We start from the raw sequence: 14,142 nt of genomic DNA, 5'->3' as shown, positions 1-14,142 counted from the left end.
CTGAAAACAAGCAGTGTAGCCAGTCAGTCGGGCCAGAGCCAAATGCTGTCCTTGGGGAAAATGCTTGGTGCCCTGAGGGAGTGAATTTGACCTCTGGTGCAGCAAGACTGTTTTTACGCCTTGGCCCAGGGCTTCGGAAAAATCTGAATGGACCTCAGTAAGTCAGTGTGTATCTCCAAGAGGCTCAAAATTCAAACTAGTAGAAAATACAGCAACTGAAATAATGCAAGCAGTGGACCTATATCCTTTAAAATGGGGCTGGATTGCTTCCTCACAGTTTGAATTTAGTTAGCCAAACATTGTCTGCTGGGGTTCCGAAATAATTTGTTATTATTTTTTTAAAGTGTAGGATTTGTTATGGGTTCATCAATTGCTTTAATGTTGCCCAAATGCTTTAAAAAAATGAAAGCAGTATATTTTTCAAATATATCTTAGCTATTGTAATGTAAGACAGTATTTTCTACCAGTGACCCAAAAGAGATTCAGCCTGACTTATATATGATCATAAACAATAACTCATTAATATGGCCTACACTTAGCATCATCCTATCTTGCTCTTAGGAATTACTCGGCATCTTAAAATATCATATTCGCATGAATAAAGACATTTGACTAGAGATGACATAATATGATTTGTTAACTAGTTCTGTAAACACCTGGATTGGAAATATAGATGTATAGGAGTGGAATAACTTGGCACTGACAGATGCTAGCTGATTGAGAGGTGCGGTCAGCCTAAAGCCTTGTGAACTTCATTGCCATTCCCCTCTGTTGATCATTACTCAACTGAACATTTCTGAATATTTTCCGTTTTGTCTCCTAATTATAGTTCATGCAAGCTAATTACAGCAAAATTATAATAGGAATTTACAAAGAGAAATAGGGTTTGAAATATCATGGATCAAAACCGAGAGGAAATTGTTCATCCTGGGTCTGAATCCTGCTATTTACAGGTAGGTTAATTTATTTGTCTCATTAAGCCAAGGTTTTTCACATCAATGAAACGGAAGTGAGTACTGTAAGCATTATAGGATAGTTTTGTGGATTAAATACAATAATATATGGGGGCCGGCCCACTGGCGTAGTGGTTAAGTTTGGCACACTGCTTCAGTGGTCCGCGTTCACAGGACCTGAGTGTGGACCTACACCACTCATCCAGCCATGCTGTGGTGGCATCTCACACACAAAACAGAGGAAGATTGGCACAGATGTTAGCGCAGGGCCAATCTTCCTCATCGATATAAATAAAGAAATACAGTAACATAGGTAAGGTATTTAGTGTGTAGTAAGTGCTCAAGGCTTGTTAGCTTTCCACTTTACTTTTCTCCCACATGTTCAAAGAACCTGTGAGAACATTTTTCATGTCAATCTCTACCTTAAAATGTTCCACTTTAAAATGTTAAATTGAAAAGGAAAAGAAGTCTCAGGACAAATGAGTTGTGTCAGATATTTTTTGCGCATATGATTTAAATAGAAAATTACCGGGAAGTTGCCAGTCCTCTGAAGTATCTCAAATTTCTCAGCTGGGAAAAATTGAAGTTGCATAAAGAAATGATTCAAACTGGATCTAAAAGCAGAATGCCCGAAAGCTGTAACTGATTATTAACACAAAACCAACTCAGAGCCTCGCTGGTGGAGACAAGGGCCTGCCGTAGGGGTCAGCGGCCGTGTGCTCAGCAGCATTGTTTCTGGGTGTGCCGTGGTCTCTGATCTTCTCCATGTTCATCAGTCCCCATCTTCTGACCTACATTCTGACAATAGATCAGAAAAGGGACTCCTTTTTTGGTTTTGATACTGTATTCTTACTCATAGATTGAAGTGAAGCATTCCATTGTGCTTCTGGTTAATTCAAACTGTCAAGCTCTTAGCACATCTACTTCTATTCCTCTTACGTGATTGCTTATTTTGTAGCACGTAAAATGTGACATTTTTTCCCCAATAAATTATGTTGATTTCAGCCTATCATTCCAATTTATCGACATCTTTTGGATATTGATTATATCAAGCATATAATTATTTTCCTAGTTTAGTGTTCTTCAGTCACATGGCACACAATGACACTAACACCTGTCCTGATTTTAATCTCAAAATCCATGCCCTTGGGCATTGGGTTGAATAAACTTAAACACCTACTTGTACCAGCATCCAGCCCACACTTCTCTATTCTACTACTACTGCTACTACTACTACTGTGCTGGTTATCTTTCCTCCCTGTATGAACTGTGTCAATGGGCTCCCCAGCTCTCTGGCTTGTAGTTGGGTTCTTCCCCTGGAGTGCTAGCTGGAGATAGGAGGGAGGCAGAGGAGTGAAGTGGGGTATTCTTTCTCCTAGCTTCCTTCCTGCTCAAATCCCATGGGTGGGCTGCCTCTCTTGACTGAGGTCCATGGCTCCCATAGGAGACTTTATATATCTCATGATTATTGCACATTTTGTGGACTATGAGACAAAATAGACAGTTACCTTAAATATACAACTATATATTACTATCAATTTATGTCTATTACAAATTACTGTTATAGATTTGCTGACTCTTACATAGGCAATGCATAAAAACATACATAAAATTTTATCATCTTTGCATTGCTATATTTGATGACACCATGCTGTTGCGTTTTAGTGATAGTTTGAATGTTGCTTGAAGCTTGACATATAACCCAAATGTCACAATTAAGTTATTAACTGGATGGTGAAAATACTCATACTTAGCACTTACATGTTGCTTTTCATCATTAATGTGTACGACAAATAGGAGCTAATCAATAGCATAGCAGTGTATTCAGTAATGATCTTTTACTGTTGCTTGGTTCATTTCAGTTCAGAGGCCTTTTACTAGTAAGCCCATAAAACTGGTGACAAATTTCAAGTTAATAGACAAGATTTATTTGAGCATGTCTCTCTGCATCCCTTGTCTCTTTGACTGCTTGGCTTCCCACGGGATGGTGAACCCCCAAAGGCAGAGATCGTCTTTTATCTGTGTATCCCCAGTGCCTGGTATAGGACCTGACAGCTGGTAGACATTCAAAAAAATACTTGTAGAATAGATAAATGAATGGACAATACACATTGAGGTGATCATGAATGTTGTTTCTAAAGCCTATTATAATGAGTGTCTGGGGAGTTGTACTTTTAATGTCAGATATTTTCAATCTCCCTTTCAGTTGAAAAGGGCCACAGTTTGAAATTTTTTGAAACTCATGCTAGTATTTACAAAGCTAGAAAATAGCCTGTACCAATAAAATGGATACATCCCACCATGTGAAGGGAGACTGAAACCCTTTCCGCTGCATTCACCACTTGCAGCAATCTTTGCTCCCTTTAGCTCTACGAAATGCACTGAAGTCAGGCTGCTGGAGCAGATCTTGGAGATTTTCACCAGCAGTGTGCAGAGCTTCTGCCACTTCTCCCTTGGTGCCTTGGACGTTATGAAGAGTGTTGGGTCTGTCCTAACTTTTGGAGGGAGATCCTACAGCTTTCCAAGGAGGCCACCAATTCACGGTGGTGGTGGTGAGCAGCCTTGACAAGCAGGGGTTGACACGTTGGGAATCTGCTCCATTGCTTGTCAACACCCACATTAGAGAGTAGGAGAAATGTTTGGAATGAAGAAAAAGAAGACTGTGGCAGAGGATAAAACCCAAGGTGGAAAATGAGTAATTGCACAGCAATATGTGAAAAAAAAAAGATACCTCAACTTCGCATGTCAACAAGCATGAGAAGGACAACTTAAAACAGAGTCCAAGTTAGTGCTGAAGAAGAAGCAGATTTTGAAAAACAACCTTTGAGGGGGTCAGCCTTGTGGCTGAGTGGTTAAGTCTGCACACTCCCCTTCAGCGGCCTGGGGTCCACCGGTTCGGATCTTGGGCGTGAAACTCCACACCAGTCATCAAGCCATGCTGTGGTGGCATCCCACATGGAAGAACTAGAATGACTTACAGCTAGGATATACAACTATGTACTGGGGCTTTGGGGAGAAAAAAAAAGAGGAAGATTGGCAACAGATGTTAGCTCAGGGCCAATCTTCCTAAAAAAAAATAAAATAGTCCAGTCTGATCCCCTCGTTCTACAGTTGAGGAAATTCCTATCCCCCCAAAATAAATGACTTGCTCGAGATAGTACAACCAGGGCTTTTTCTACTGTTTTTCCTCAATACCATGTTCATTTCCATAGTACTCAGTACTCAACACTCTATTTAAACTTCATCTGTAATTTTAGGATCTAAAATTGAATTATGGACATAATTCCCCTAAACATTTGGTGAGAGTTGATTTTGTATTCACTATAAGTGATAGATGACCTGTTCTTAAACTTGACTAGCTCTAGTCATTGAGCCAGCTTTACCTAGGGAAGAAGGTGAGACTATTCTTGTGATAAAAGGTAAATTCTTTTAATTCTCAGATTCTTTTAATTTAGAATTAACTCTACTAATTTAGAAGTAACTCAGACTCAGTGATTTAAAAAAAAAAACTTTAAAAATAGTTCTTCCCTTACATCATAAGTAATGTCAATTTGGTTTAAAATAAGTAGCTTTAAAAAATGAAAAAATCTAGTGTTAAGAATTCTATCAACTTGTCTTCATCTACTAGTGATTTATTTTCCTATTACTATGTTTTCACTTTTATGATACATTTTAATGTGATAGAGACCTATTTTAATTTTTGTGCAATAATGAATGTAACAAGACTGTGAAACTGAGGCGCTGTAGAAAGAGATGGGGCTGGAATACTTAGAGGCAGGCAATCCTTGGGACAACCAGTGACAAGTGATGCTCCTGTCTAAACTGAAACAACTATGTGAAGCAGAGAAGCAATACAACGGAGGCTTCTGAACACATTCCTCCCACTGGCACTGGAGAGGGTTTCAGAGAAGTATTTTTCCCAAATGGAAAGAAAAATGGACCATAAACAGGATAGCTAAAATGCAGCATGCAGCTTTTGAGAAGGTTGGAAGGGACTTCCATGAAAATGAAGTCAGAACCAGTGGGCAGGAGGTGACCATTTGGTGAGGCATTACTCAGCAGGAATGCCTGGCTACTTCATAGAGGTACCAAGTTCACCAGAGCCTTAACAGAGCTGGAAGGCTCATCCCACCACCTAGCTAACCCCTGGGGACAAGATAAATGTTCCAATGGCTGGAGTTTGGATTGTGAGGAGGTGGGGGCAAGTGATTAGGATAGCAAGTTAAACAGGGTCTGGTATATGGAAGACGCTCAGTTAACAATCAATGACAAGTGTTGGAATGGATGTAGAGAAAAGGGAACCCTCATACACTGCTGGTGGGAATGTAACCTGGTGCAGCCACTATGGAAGGCAGTATGGAGAGTCCTCAAAAAATTAAAAATAGAACTATTATATGATCCAGATATTCCACTTCTGAGTATTTATCCAAAGAACGTGAAAACACTAATTTGAAGAGATATCTGTTCCTCCATGTTCATTGTAGCATTATTCACAATAGCCAAGACTTGGAAACAACCTAAGTGTTCACTGATGGATAAATGGATAAGGAAGGTGTGCTGTGCATATATGTGTACATATATCCATATATATACACATATACACAAAATAGAATACTACTTAGCCAGAAAAAAAGATGAAATCTTGCCATTTGCAACAACATGGGTGGACCTTGAGGGTACTATGCTAAGAGAAGTAAGTCAGATAGAGAAAGCAACTACCATATGATTTCACTCATATGTGGACTATAAACAAACAAACACATAGACACAGAGAATAGATTGGTGGTTACCGGAGGGGAAGTGAGGAGAGGGAGGGCAAAAGGGGTAAAAGCACACCTTTGTATGGTGACAAATGACTAGATTTATGTTGGTGAACATGATGCAGTCTACACAGAAGTGAAAATATAATGATGTACACCTGGAATTTATATGTTATAGACCAATGTTACCTCAATAAAAATTCATTAAAGTAGGAAAAAACCAAAACAATGAATGAATGAATGACCTGGGGAGTTTGAATTTTATCCCAGGCCAATGGATTTCTAGATCCATTGGATGACAAGATCAAATTTGCACTTCAGAAAGATTTGCGCTGTGGAGGATGGACTCAAGTTGGAGATGGGGACGCCAGTCCGGAGGCTTTCGCTGGTAGCCTGAGTAAAGGTAGTGGCTACTCAGTTAATCTTTGGAATATTCAATATTTAGTGTTTTCTATTACTTAAAATAATTCATATAACTTGAACTATTAGTGGTAATAATTTGTGCTATGTATATCAGATAATCTCAGGAGTGTTTCTGCCATACTACCTGGCAATATTACAAAATTAGAGATCTCAGGAAAATACAGTAAGACCTCATTTATTTAACACAATTGCAACCATTATGAAAAGTTGATAAAGTGGAGCATGATTTAAAAATGGCATGTACATGCCTTAAATGTTTTACCTAACCTAAAAATATCAGTATATTCATTTACCAGTCTTTCAACCCAGGGCCAGAAGCCTGTCTTTGAGCATGGATCTTCTCACTGGAACTATCTGTAGTCTTTTTTGCGTACATCACAAACATAATGCATTTTTATGATATCCAAATTCAGTTTTGTTCAAGTAGAGTGAGAAATTACAGACCCTTGTGAAGCAATTTGAAAATTTTTATAATTGTTTTTCCAACCTTTTACAGTTGTTTTGCCCACATTAAATTTGACAGCAATATTTTATTAGCTACTTTATGGTTTTCTAAAGCAATCACCTCATTTTTTTTATAGTGTATTGGTCACCCCACATCATCTTGGTCCACCTCTTGTTCCAGCTGTTGTCGCAGCCACAAGCATTTTGCAGGTATAAACTGGTAGTGTTCAGTCTCAGCTGCGCCTTTCACCTTAGCTTTCTAACACCACAGCATCGGGTGCCTTTGGTATGTCTTAGGGAAATTCCCCGAACACACAGTGCAGCAACCTCACGCATGTGCAAGGGCATTACGCCCCACGGGAAACCTGTGATCAGTGGGGGATGGGACCTCGTAGATACATTTTACATGGCTTCTCAGAGCGTTCCAGGGGAATTCAGCCCCAGTTGCTAATAGAGATAACCTGCTCGATAACACACCCTTATATTGGCTTTCTGCTCTTTCCAGTTTTCCATTCTTGTGATCACATTAACTGCCTGCATGTAAACCCTTGTCTTAGTGTCTGGAAGGCAAGTCAAATTAAGACACATAGAAGAATCACCTTTCTTTTCAAAGCTCACATTATTTTACCAAAAGTTTGATTTTATTATATATTTATAACAAGTGCAACCAGAATAAACAGGTTTGGGAACAAACCAAACTGCCGTTGGCAAACATGCACAACACTTGTTGGAGCTGAAGTAACAGAGAGGAGCCCCCCAGCCTCCAGCATCAGCACGCCCTGCTTTCCAGGCAGTCTGCTCTACAGGCAGGAGAGGGTGTCGGCTAAGCTGATGATTTTGTTATGTGGAGCTCGGGGAAGAAGTCTTCTCCAGAATGTCATTCTCTAGCTCATCAGAATTTACAAGATGCCTTAGCTAGCTCAGGGCAAGAGTGCGGAGAAGACTAAGTTTGTCACGGAGGTTTTAATCTACTCTTTCTGCTCTTTATCCTTCTCAGAAGTTTTCTCTGCACGCTTTGTTTTATCAACATTGGTTCTCAGGAAATAGCGATACTCATTTCCTCTAAGGAATAAAGTACTAGTAATGTTTGACGTGTCGCTGTCCCTGCCCTGCCCTCCAGCACCCTCACGAATAGTTGTGTTTTTTAGTACAAATGTTATATCACTAATGATTGGCATTTACAGTGTAAATGACCTTGAGAGAAGAGCTATGTTTTGAAGTTGAGGGGGCAGTAAACGTAGAGAGAAGAACACGTCTTGACGTCTTAGACATCCCACTACGTAGGTGTTTGTTTATACCTATTGAATTTATAAAGGTGGTTTTGTTCAAGTGGGCTCACCTGTCAGTTATTGTTTGCCCTCTTACCAATTTCCTCACATAGACATCTTTACCTGGAAATTGTTCTTATATTCCTCATTAGATAAAAATCTCTAGTGGCGACTTCTTTTTCTATCATCTGGCTCAGAACGGATTGAAGTAACACGAAGATTTGATTGAGAAATTTCCAATAAAATAGCAAATGCTTGTATCACGAGCATTATGTGCCAGACACTTTAATTCTCACAAGAACCCTATGAGTACTATTGTTATCACTCTATAGCTGGGCAAACTGAGGCACAGAGAAGTTAAGATACTTGTCTAAAATCACAGCGAGTAAATGTCAGAGCCGGCATTTAGCCATCATTTCAATTAGAAACAACAACAACAAAAAGATAAAAATGTAAATGGAAAGAGAGAATCCTTGTAAAAATCCTGGGATTGCTGTTTTTTTACAATAACTTTAGGATCATATTTGCAGGAAGTCCTAGCCCAGACACGGAGCAAGTCAGTTATGGGGCTGACTGGGGCTTCAGTTTGTTCTCAGAGCAGACCACTGTCTAGGGAGGAACAGGATTCGGGACAGTCCACGTGAATGCTTCCTGTACCTACCCTGCGAAGGGAGGCACACAGCCTCCAAAGCACAGCCCATCTATCGCCCTACAATAGGGTCTGGAGCAACCCCCAGGAGCGGCCATGCTCAGAGAATATGTTCTCAGTGAAGCCAGTTCTGTGGGCTTCAGATAGAAATATGCTAGTAATTTTCCAATGCCACCTGTAGGGGCCAGACATAATTTCCCTTCTGCAGCCTTATTCAAGCAATCAATGGAGTCCACATTTTCCAGGCTATAGTAATTCCAAGAGGTAAAACTCTGTGATATATTCTGTAATTCTGACTTTTACTTTACAGTGGTGCTCTCTTCTCCCTCCATCACTGTCCGCAACGTTCAGCTTTATTTATTTTGATCTGTTTTCTATTAAACACTCTATGTAATACAAAAGTATATCCCTTTTTTTCCTCTTACAAGGACTTTTAGAATCTTGGAAATTCTGTAGTAACAAGTTTGATGTTGATTTTTTTCATCGTATATTCCCTAAGGATTATGAAAGATTCATTTTATAGGAGGATTAACAAACACTGCATTCACAAGGACATCTTAGGCTGATTTTTCTTTGCTTCAATTAATTCCCATGGTTTTATAAAGTTAGTGTAAAAATGTTTAAATCTTGACTTATTTATGACAACATCTTTGCAACAGAGTGTCCCTAGAGCTTTTATAATATTTCTTGCTAAATCAGATAGAGCAGATATAATTGCCATCAACACTATAAATATTAAGCTGGATTTTCAACAACATTGGCAAAAAATTATCTTCACCAAGTTTTACACAAACCACAATTTGCTTACATTTTATAGTTGTTTCCGAGAAGCGTTTATAGCATTCTATTAATTAAAACTCACTCCGACATGGGGGCTCTAACATTTAGGAAATACTGAGATTTTATTTCATTAATGCACTTACAGCTGTATTTGTGCTGCCAATTAACCATGATGCTTCTCCAAGGTAAGTTTTTTTATTTTTGGAGGAAGATTAGCCCTCAGCTAACATCTACTGTCAATCCTCCTCTTTTTGCTGAGGAAGACCATCCTTGAGCTAACAACTGTGCCCCATCTTCCTCTACTTTATATGTAGGATGCCTACCACAGCATGGTTTGACAAATGGTGCATAGGTCCACACCCGGGATCCGAACTGGTGAACCCCAGGTGAACTTAACCACTGAGCCACTGGGCCAGCCCCTCTCCGAGGTAAATTTTACCATCCCACAATGCATCTGGGCTGTCCTCTACTTGGCTTAAATATACCATAGGACGGCAGCTGCTTTAAAGAGACCTTCAATGAAGGATACTCTCCTCTTAGTGCCCTTCTTTAGGAGTTTTGCTTTCTGATGGTTGGATACTCTGGACCCTTTCTAGCTAAGAATGGGTGATATTTTCAATTCTTCCAACTTCAACTTTGCAAATAGACATCATCCTTGTAAACGTTATAGACTAAATGTAGGAAAGCTTTGCCTAACTGCCTAGAGCAGTGAAGCCTCAGCGCTGTATGCTTACCCTAGGTCTACATGCTGCTAAGTCAGTACGAAATGACACCGTGTCCCACTGACATTGTAACCAATGTCATTTTATCTTGGTGTGTCGTTTCCTCTGTGTATGACAGAGTTATAGAACAATCCAAATTTGACTGAAGCAAGAGCAACTGAACTAGTTAATAGGGCGGTATTTTGTTAAGCTATGGACTCTAGAATGCTCATGAAAATGTTACATTCTTCAGTAAGTAAACATTTGTTTGACACTTCTGTGCACCAGGAACTGGAGATTTAAAGATCAAAGAAACAGGGACCCTGTCATCAAAGATCTCTCAGTCTAATCAAGCTCTTATGACTGCTTCTCATCTCTGGACACTAAGGTTGTCCTGTCTCCAGATGATCTTATTTGAAGATGAGACTGGTAAATATGAGCTAAATAGTTTATGCTGTTTGCTGATTAGTGATGGGACTGGTAATAAACTATTTTGGGAATATGGGCAGTATTTGGCTTAGAGAAAGTTCTGAAAACTGGTATCATTACTGATCTGCAGGTATTTTATTTGGCCTCCACAGGGGGTTTTTTGGCTTGTCTATTTGTTTGTCTGGAAATACCCTTATTTGCCTTCACTTTTTCATCAAATTTGGGAAGTTTGGGGGACATTTTTTCTCATTCCCTTTTTTTCGAGACTCCACCCCATACACATGTGTATTAGGCCATATGATATTTCCCACAGGTCCCACTCCCCGCTTTTGTGTCTTTGGGATACAATCGTCTGCTGATCTGACCCACCTTTGCAGATCTGCTTCCAAGTACCAGGAAGGGTGAGGGCCTGGAAGGGACTTTCCTTAGCATTCCTCTCCTGCCCCCAGTCTCAGTGGTTTGCCGCCTTGCACGTGGGAAAGGCTGCATGCCTCAGTGGACCTCTTTTACTTCTCCCGTTCCCTGCTGGCCTTCATTGTACTACTTGCATACACTTGGGGAAGACAGAGCTAGTGGGATGGATGCTGATTTGTTCTGTGGCTAGAGCTTCTTGGAAGTCCAGTCTTTAATCCCAACCCACATACAGCTCTTAAGAGTTTGTGAAAAGCTTGGCTGGTTTCTCCTTACCATGGTCTATGGCAGGTACTTCCTTTTCCTGCTACTTCATCAGGGGTGAAAGTACCTGTGCATCTCTTTTGTCCTAGGAAGCACACATCACCTCATTTAAGTTTCTCAGTGCTCTCAACTCCTTGATGTTTTTTTTTAAACCTGTGGTTTCATAGCTTAGCCATCTTGTTCTAGTCATTAGAGCAGGAACAAGGGTGACCTGTGAATTTCTAATATCTTAACCAGAAGCAGAAGTCTTCTACAGTGTCAAAAGATGTTGATTAATTACCAACACTAACAATGTTAAGAGATTTACACACCAATCTTAATTCTGGTTTCTCTTGAAATAAAGAGAAGTTCTGGCAAGAGTAGGCCTGAATTTTCTGGCAATCGTAGCTGGAGCCAAGTAACGGCTGCCCCTCTCATGTGAAGGAGACCTGGTTTCTATCTATTCCTTTAGAGGAGAATGCTTGATAGTATTATCTGATACCTTGGCAGGTGAAAAAGCAGAAAGACATACAATAAATACTCCTTTGTTTGGGTTCATATAGCATATTAAGTCAGGCCATTTAACAAGCTGTTCATGTGGTTTCTCAATATGACAATATTCCTCTTGATCTCTTTCAAGTACTTTGCATTCCTAGGTCCTTCTTGCGGGTTTGTTAGTGTTAAGATCTATTTAAGAAGGCAAACTGTCTCTTTCACAGTAACTATCCTTCATCAAGTGAAAAGATTTGTTGAAATGTGCTATTTCCCCAGAGTTTATGAGATTTCTCTGACAGATTTTTTTTTTAAAAAAGACTTTTGTGTAAAAGTGTGTGTGTGTAAGTGTATGTGTTTCTTATCAATAAAAGGGACTATGACGGAGACTTTTTTTCCATTATTTGAAGGAGATAGGATAAGACAGATTAAGAGAAAAGGAAGTAGTGAAATACATATTTAATAAATTATTAGTGAAATATTTAAAACTTAATCAATATATTCATTGATAAAGAAACTGTGCTGGCAGTTTAAAGACATCCACTTACACTATGTATCAAGGTCCACTCTACAAAGAAACAAAATCACTAACTCCTGCCATACTTTCCGTCATTCCTTTATTCCTTCCAATATTCATCTACCGCTTGCTGGGCACCTTGCTAGGCACTGGGGATTTAGTGGAAAATCAGACAGACTTGGTTTTTGCACTTCTGGAATTTGGGAATGTTAAATAAGTACTTACCCGAAGTGTGTGAGGTCCTACAACATACAGTGTGCTATGGGAGCATATTACGTGGGTCTCTCTGTTACTGTCCTAGAAAATAGTATGCCAAAGTATAAAATTGCAAACTAGGTACAGAGGATTAATGTGTTCATGAAGGCTCAAAGCAGAGAAACCACGAATAAGCATGGGGTTTTAAACCTCCCTGGCACTTAGATTTATCAAAGCCATACACTGAGGGTCAGTGGAATTCGTTAGAATAGGACAAACTAGAACACATGAAGGTTGTGTTCTCAACCTCAGGTAACTCTTGCTTAGCCACAATTTCTGACTGTAAGCTGCCTTGCCCCATGTACTTTATCTCTTGGGTCACCCTTCTTCCAACCAGTTCCAGGGTTCACAAAGTCTATATGCATTTGCTTTTCGTTTATTAAAGCTATTAGATGCAGAATATCTACAAATTAATGATAATTCATTTCATATCTAATTTGAAAATCACTTTGGGATGATTTTTTTTCTTCTGTCTTTTCTCTTTAGAAATGTAAATTTCATTAGCCAAAATCTTTTAGGGTATTGTGAGATGCAAAAAAATAAAATAATATGAATTTATTTTTTAACTGTTGTTAAATATTGTTCGTTTGGAAGTAGTCGCCTTGGAAAGATCTCTTATTCCAGTGAACACAGTCTCAGATTTCCTTTCCAAGCCTATACCACATTCTCTTGAATATTCTGAGTGGTAGAGCATTTTCATTTGTAGAGGACAAAGTTACTCCTCTAATAAGCTAAACGTGTTTAACATCCAGGCCTATTGAATAAGACAGAATGCTACTATTTCAGTGGATGAGATTGTTGCTGTCCCAAAGCAGTTTTAGCTATAAAGTCATAAGGGTGAGGCTGCAGTTAACTAGCTCTGAAGATAATTTTTAAAAAGGAGCTCCAGAAACAAGTGGCATATAAGAATACTCAAGAATAGTCCTCTACGATTATTGTATTGAAGAACAACAATCACTTGAATATGTTTTCTTATGTTTACTAAAAATCTGTCTTACTAGAGGGAATGACAGTAAGACAACAAAAATAATTAAAACCTCCCAAAGTATGCATAGTCTAATAGATTCTTTGGTAGTACCCTGTGGTATTATGTACGTGCAGCAGCTTATAAAATCAATGAAGTATATTTCTTTCTAGACTTTTGTATTTACAGTGTAAAAACAGCTTATCTAGATGTGCTGCTTTCAGACTGAGAACATGCTATGATTCAATTTTAAAATATGTGACATTCTCTTGAGGTCCTTACGGGTAACGTTTTTTTAAATTTTCTATGTAGAATACTTTATTATTAAAAAAATGTATCAGAGTTTTATAAAAAGTTTTGGAAATAGAGCAGGGCACTAGTGAATTACACTGAGTGAGCTATTCCACCAACCTTGGCTAGCTTTCTCAGGCTGAACTAACATTTGATTCATTAGAAGTAAACGACAGAACAAAATGGCATTGGCCTTGGAGCTAGAGAAACCTAAGTTTGAATCCTACTTTACCACAAGGTAACTAATAATCTGTGGCTTCAGACGATTTTCTGTCCTCGTTTTCCTTTTATGCATATATATGTATATATGAATGTATGTGTGTGTGTCTGTGTATTTGTGTACATATACTAAGGCCCATCTTGTTTGCCTAATGTATGTAATGTGCCTGGCATCTAATGGGCTCAACATGTAGTGGTTATTATTAAGAGATGATATAGAAAAGTAGCAATTATTTTTTACATTCTCATAGTTTCCTTATGATTAAGAAAAAATTTATTGTAATTTTAATGCCATTCATAGCTAGCTTTCTTTTCATTAGTGCCTACCTTGGTACTGGTGGAC

The sequence above is a fragment of the Equus asinus genome, chromosome 3 (genome assembly GCF_041296235.1).
Source record: "Equus asinus isolate D_3611 breed Donkey chromosome 3, EquAss-T2T_v2, whole genome shotgun sequence".
NCBI classification, from domain to species: Eukaryota; Metazoa; Chordata; class Mammalia; order Perissodactyla; family Equidae; genus Equus; species Equus asinus.
This window is presented reverse-complemented; position numbering follows the sequence as displayed.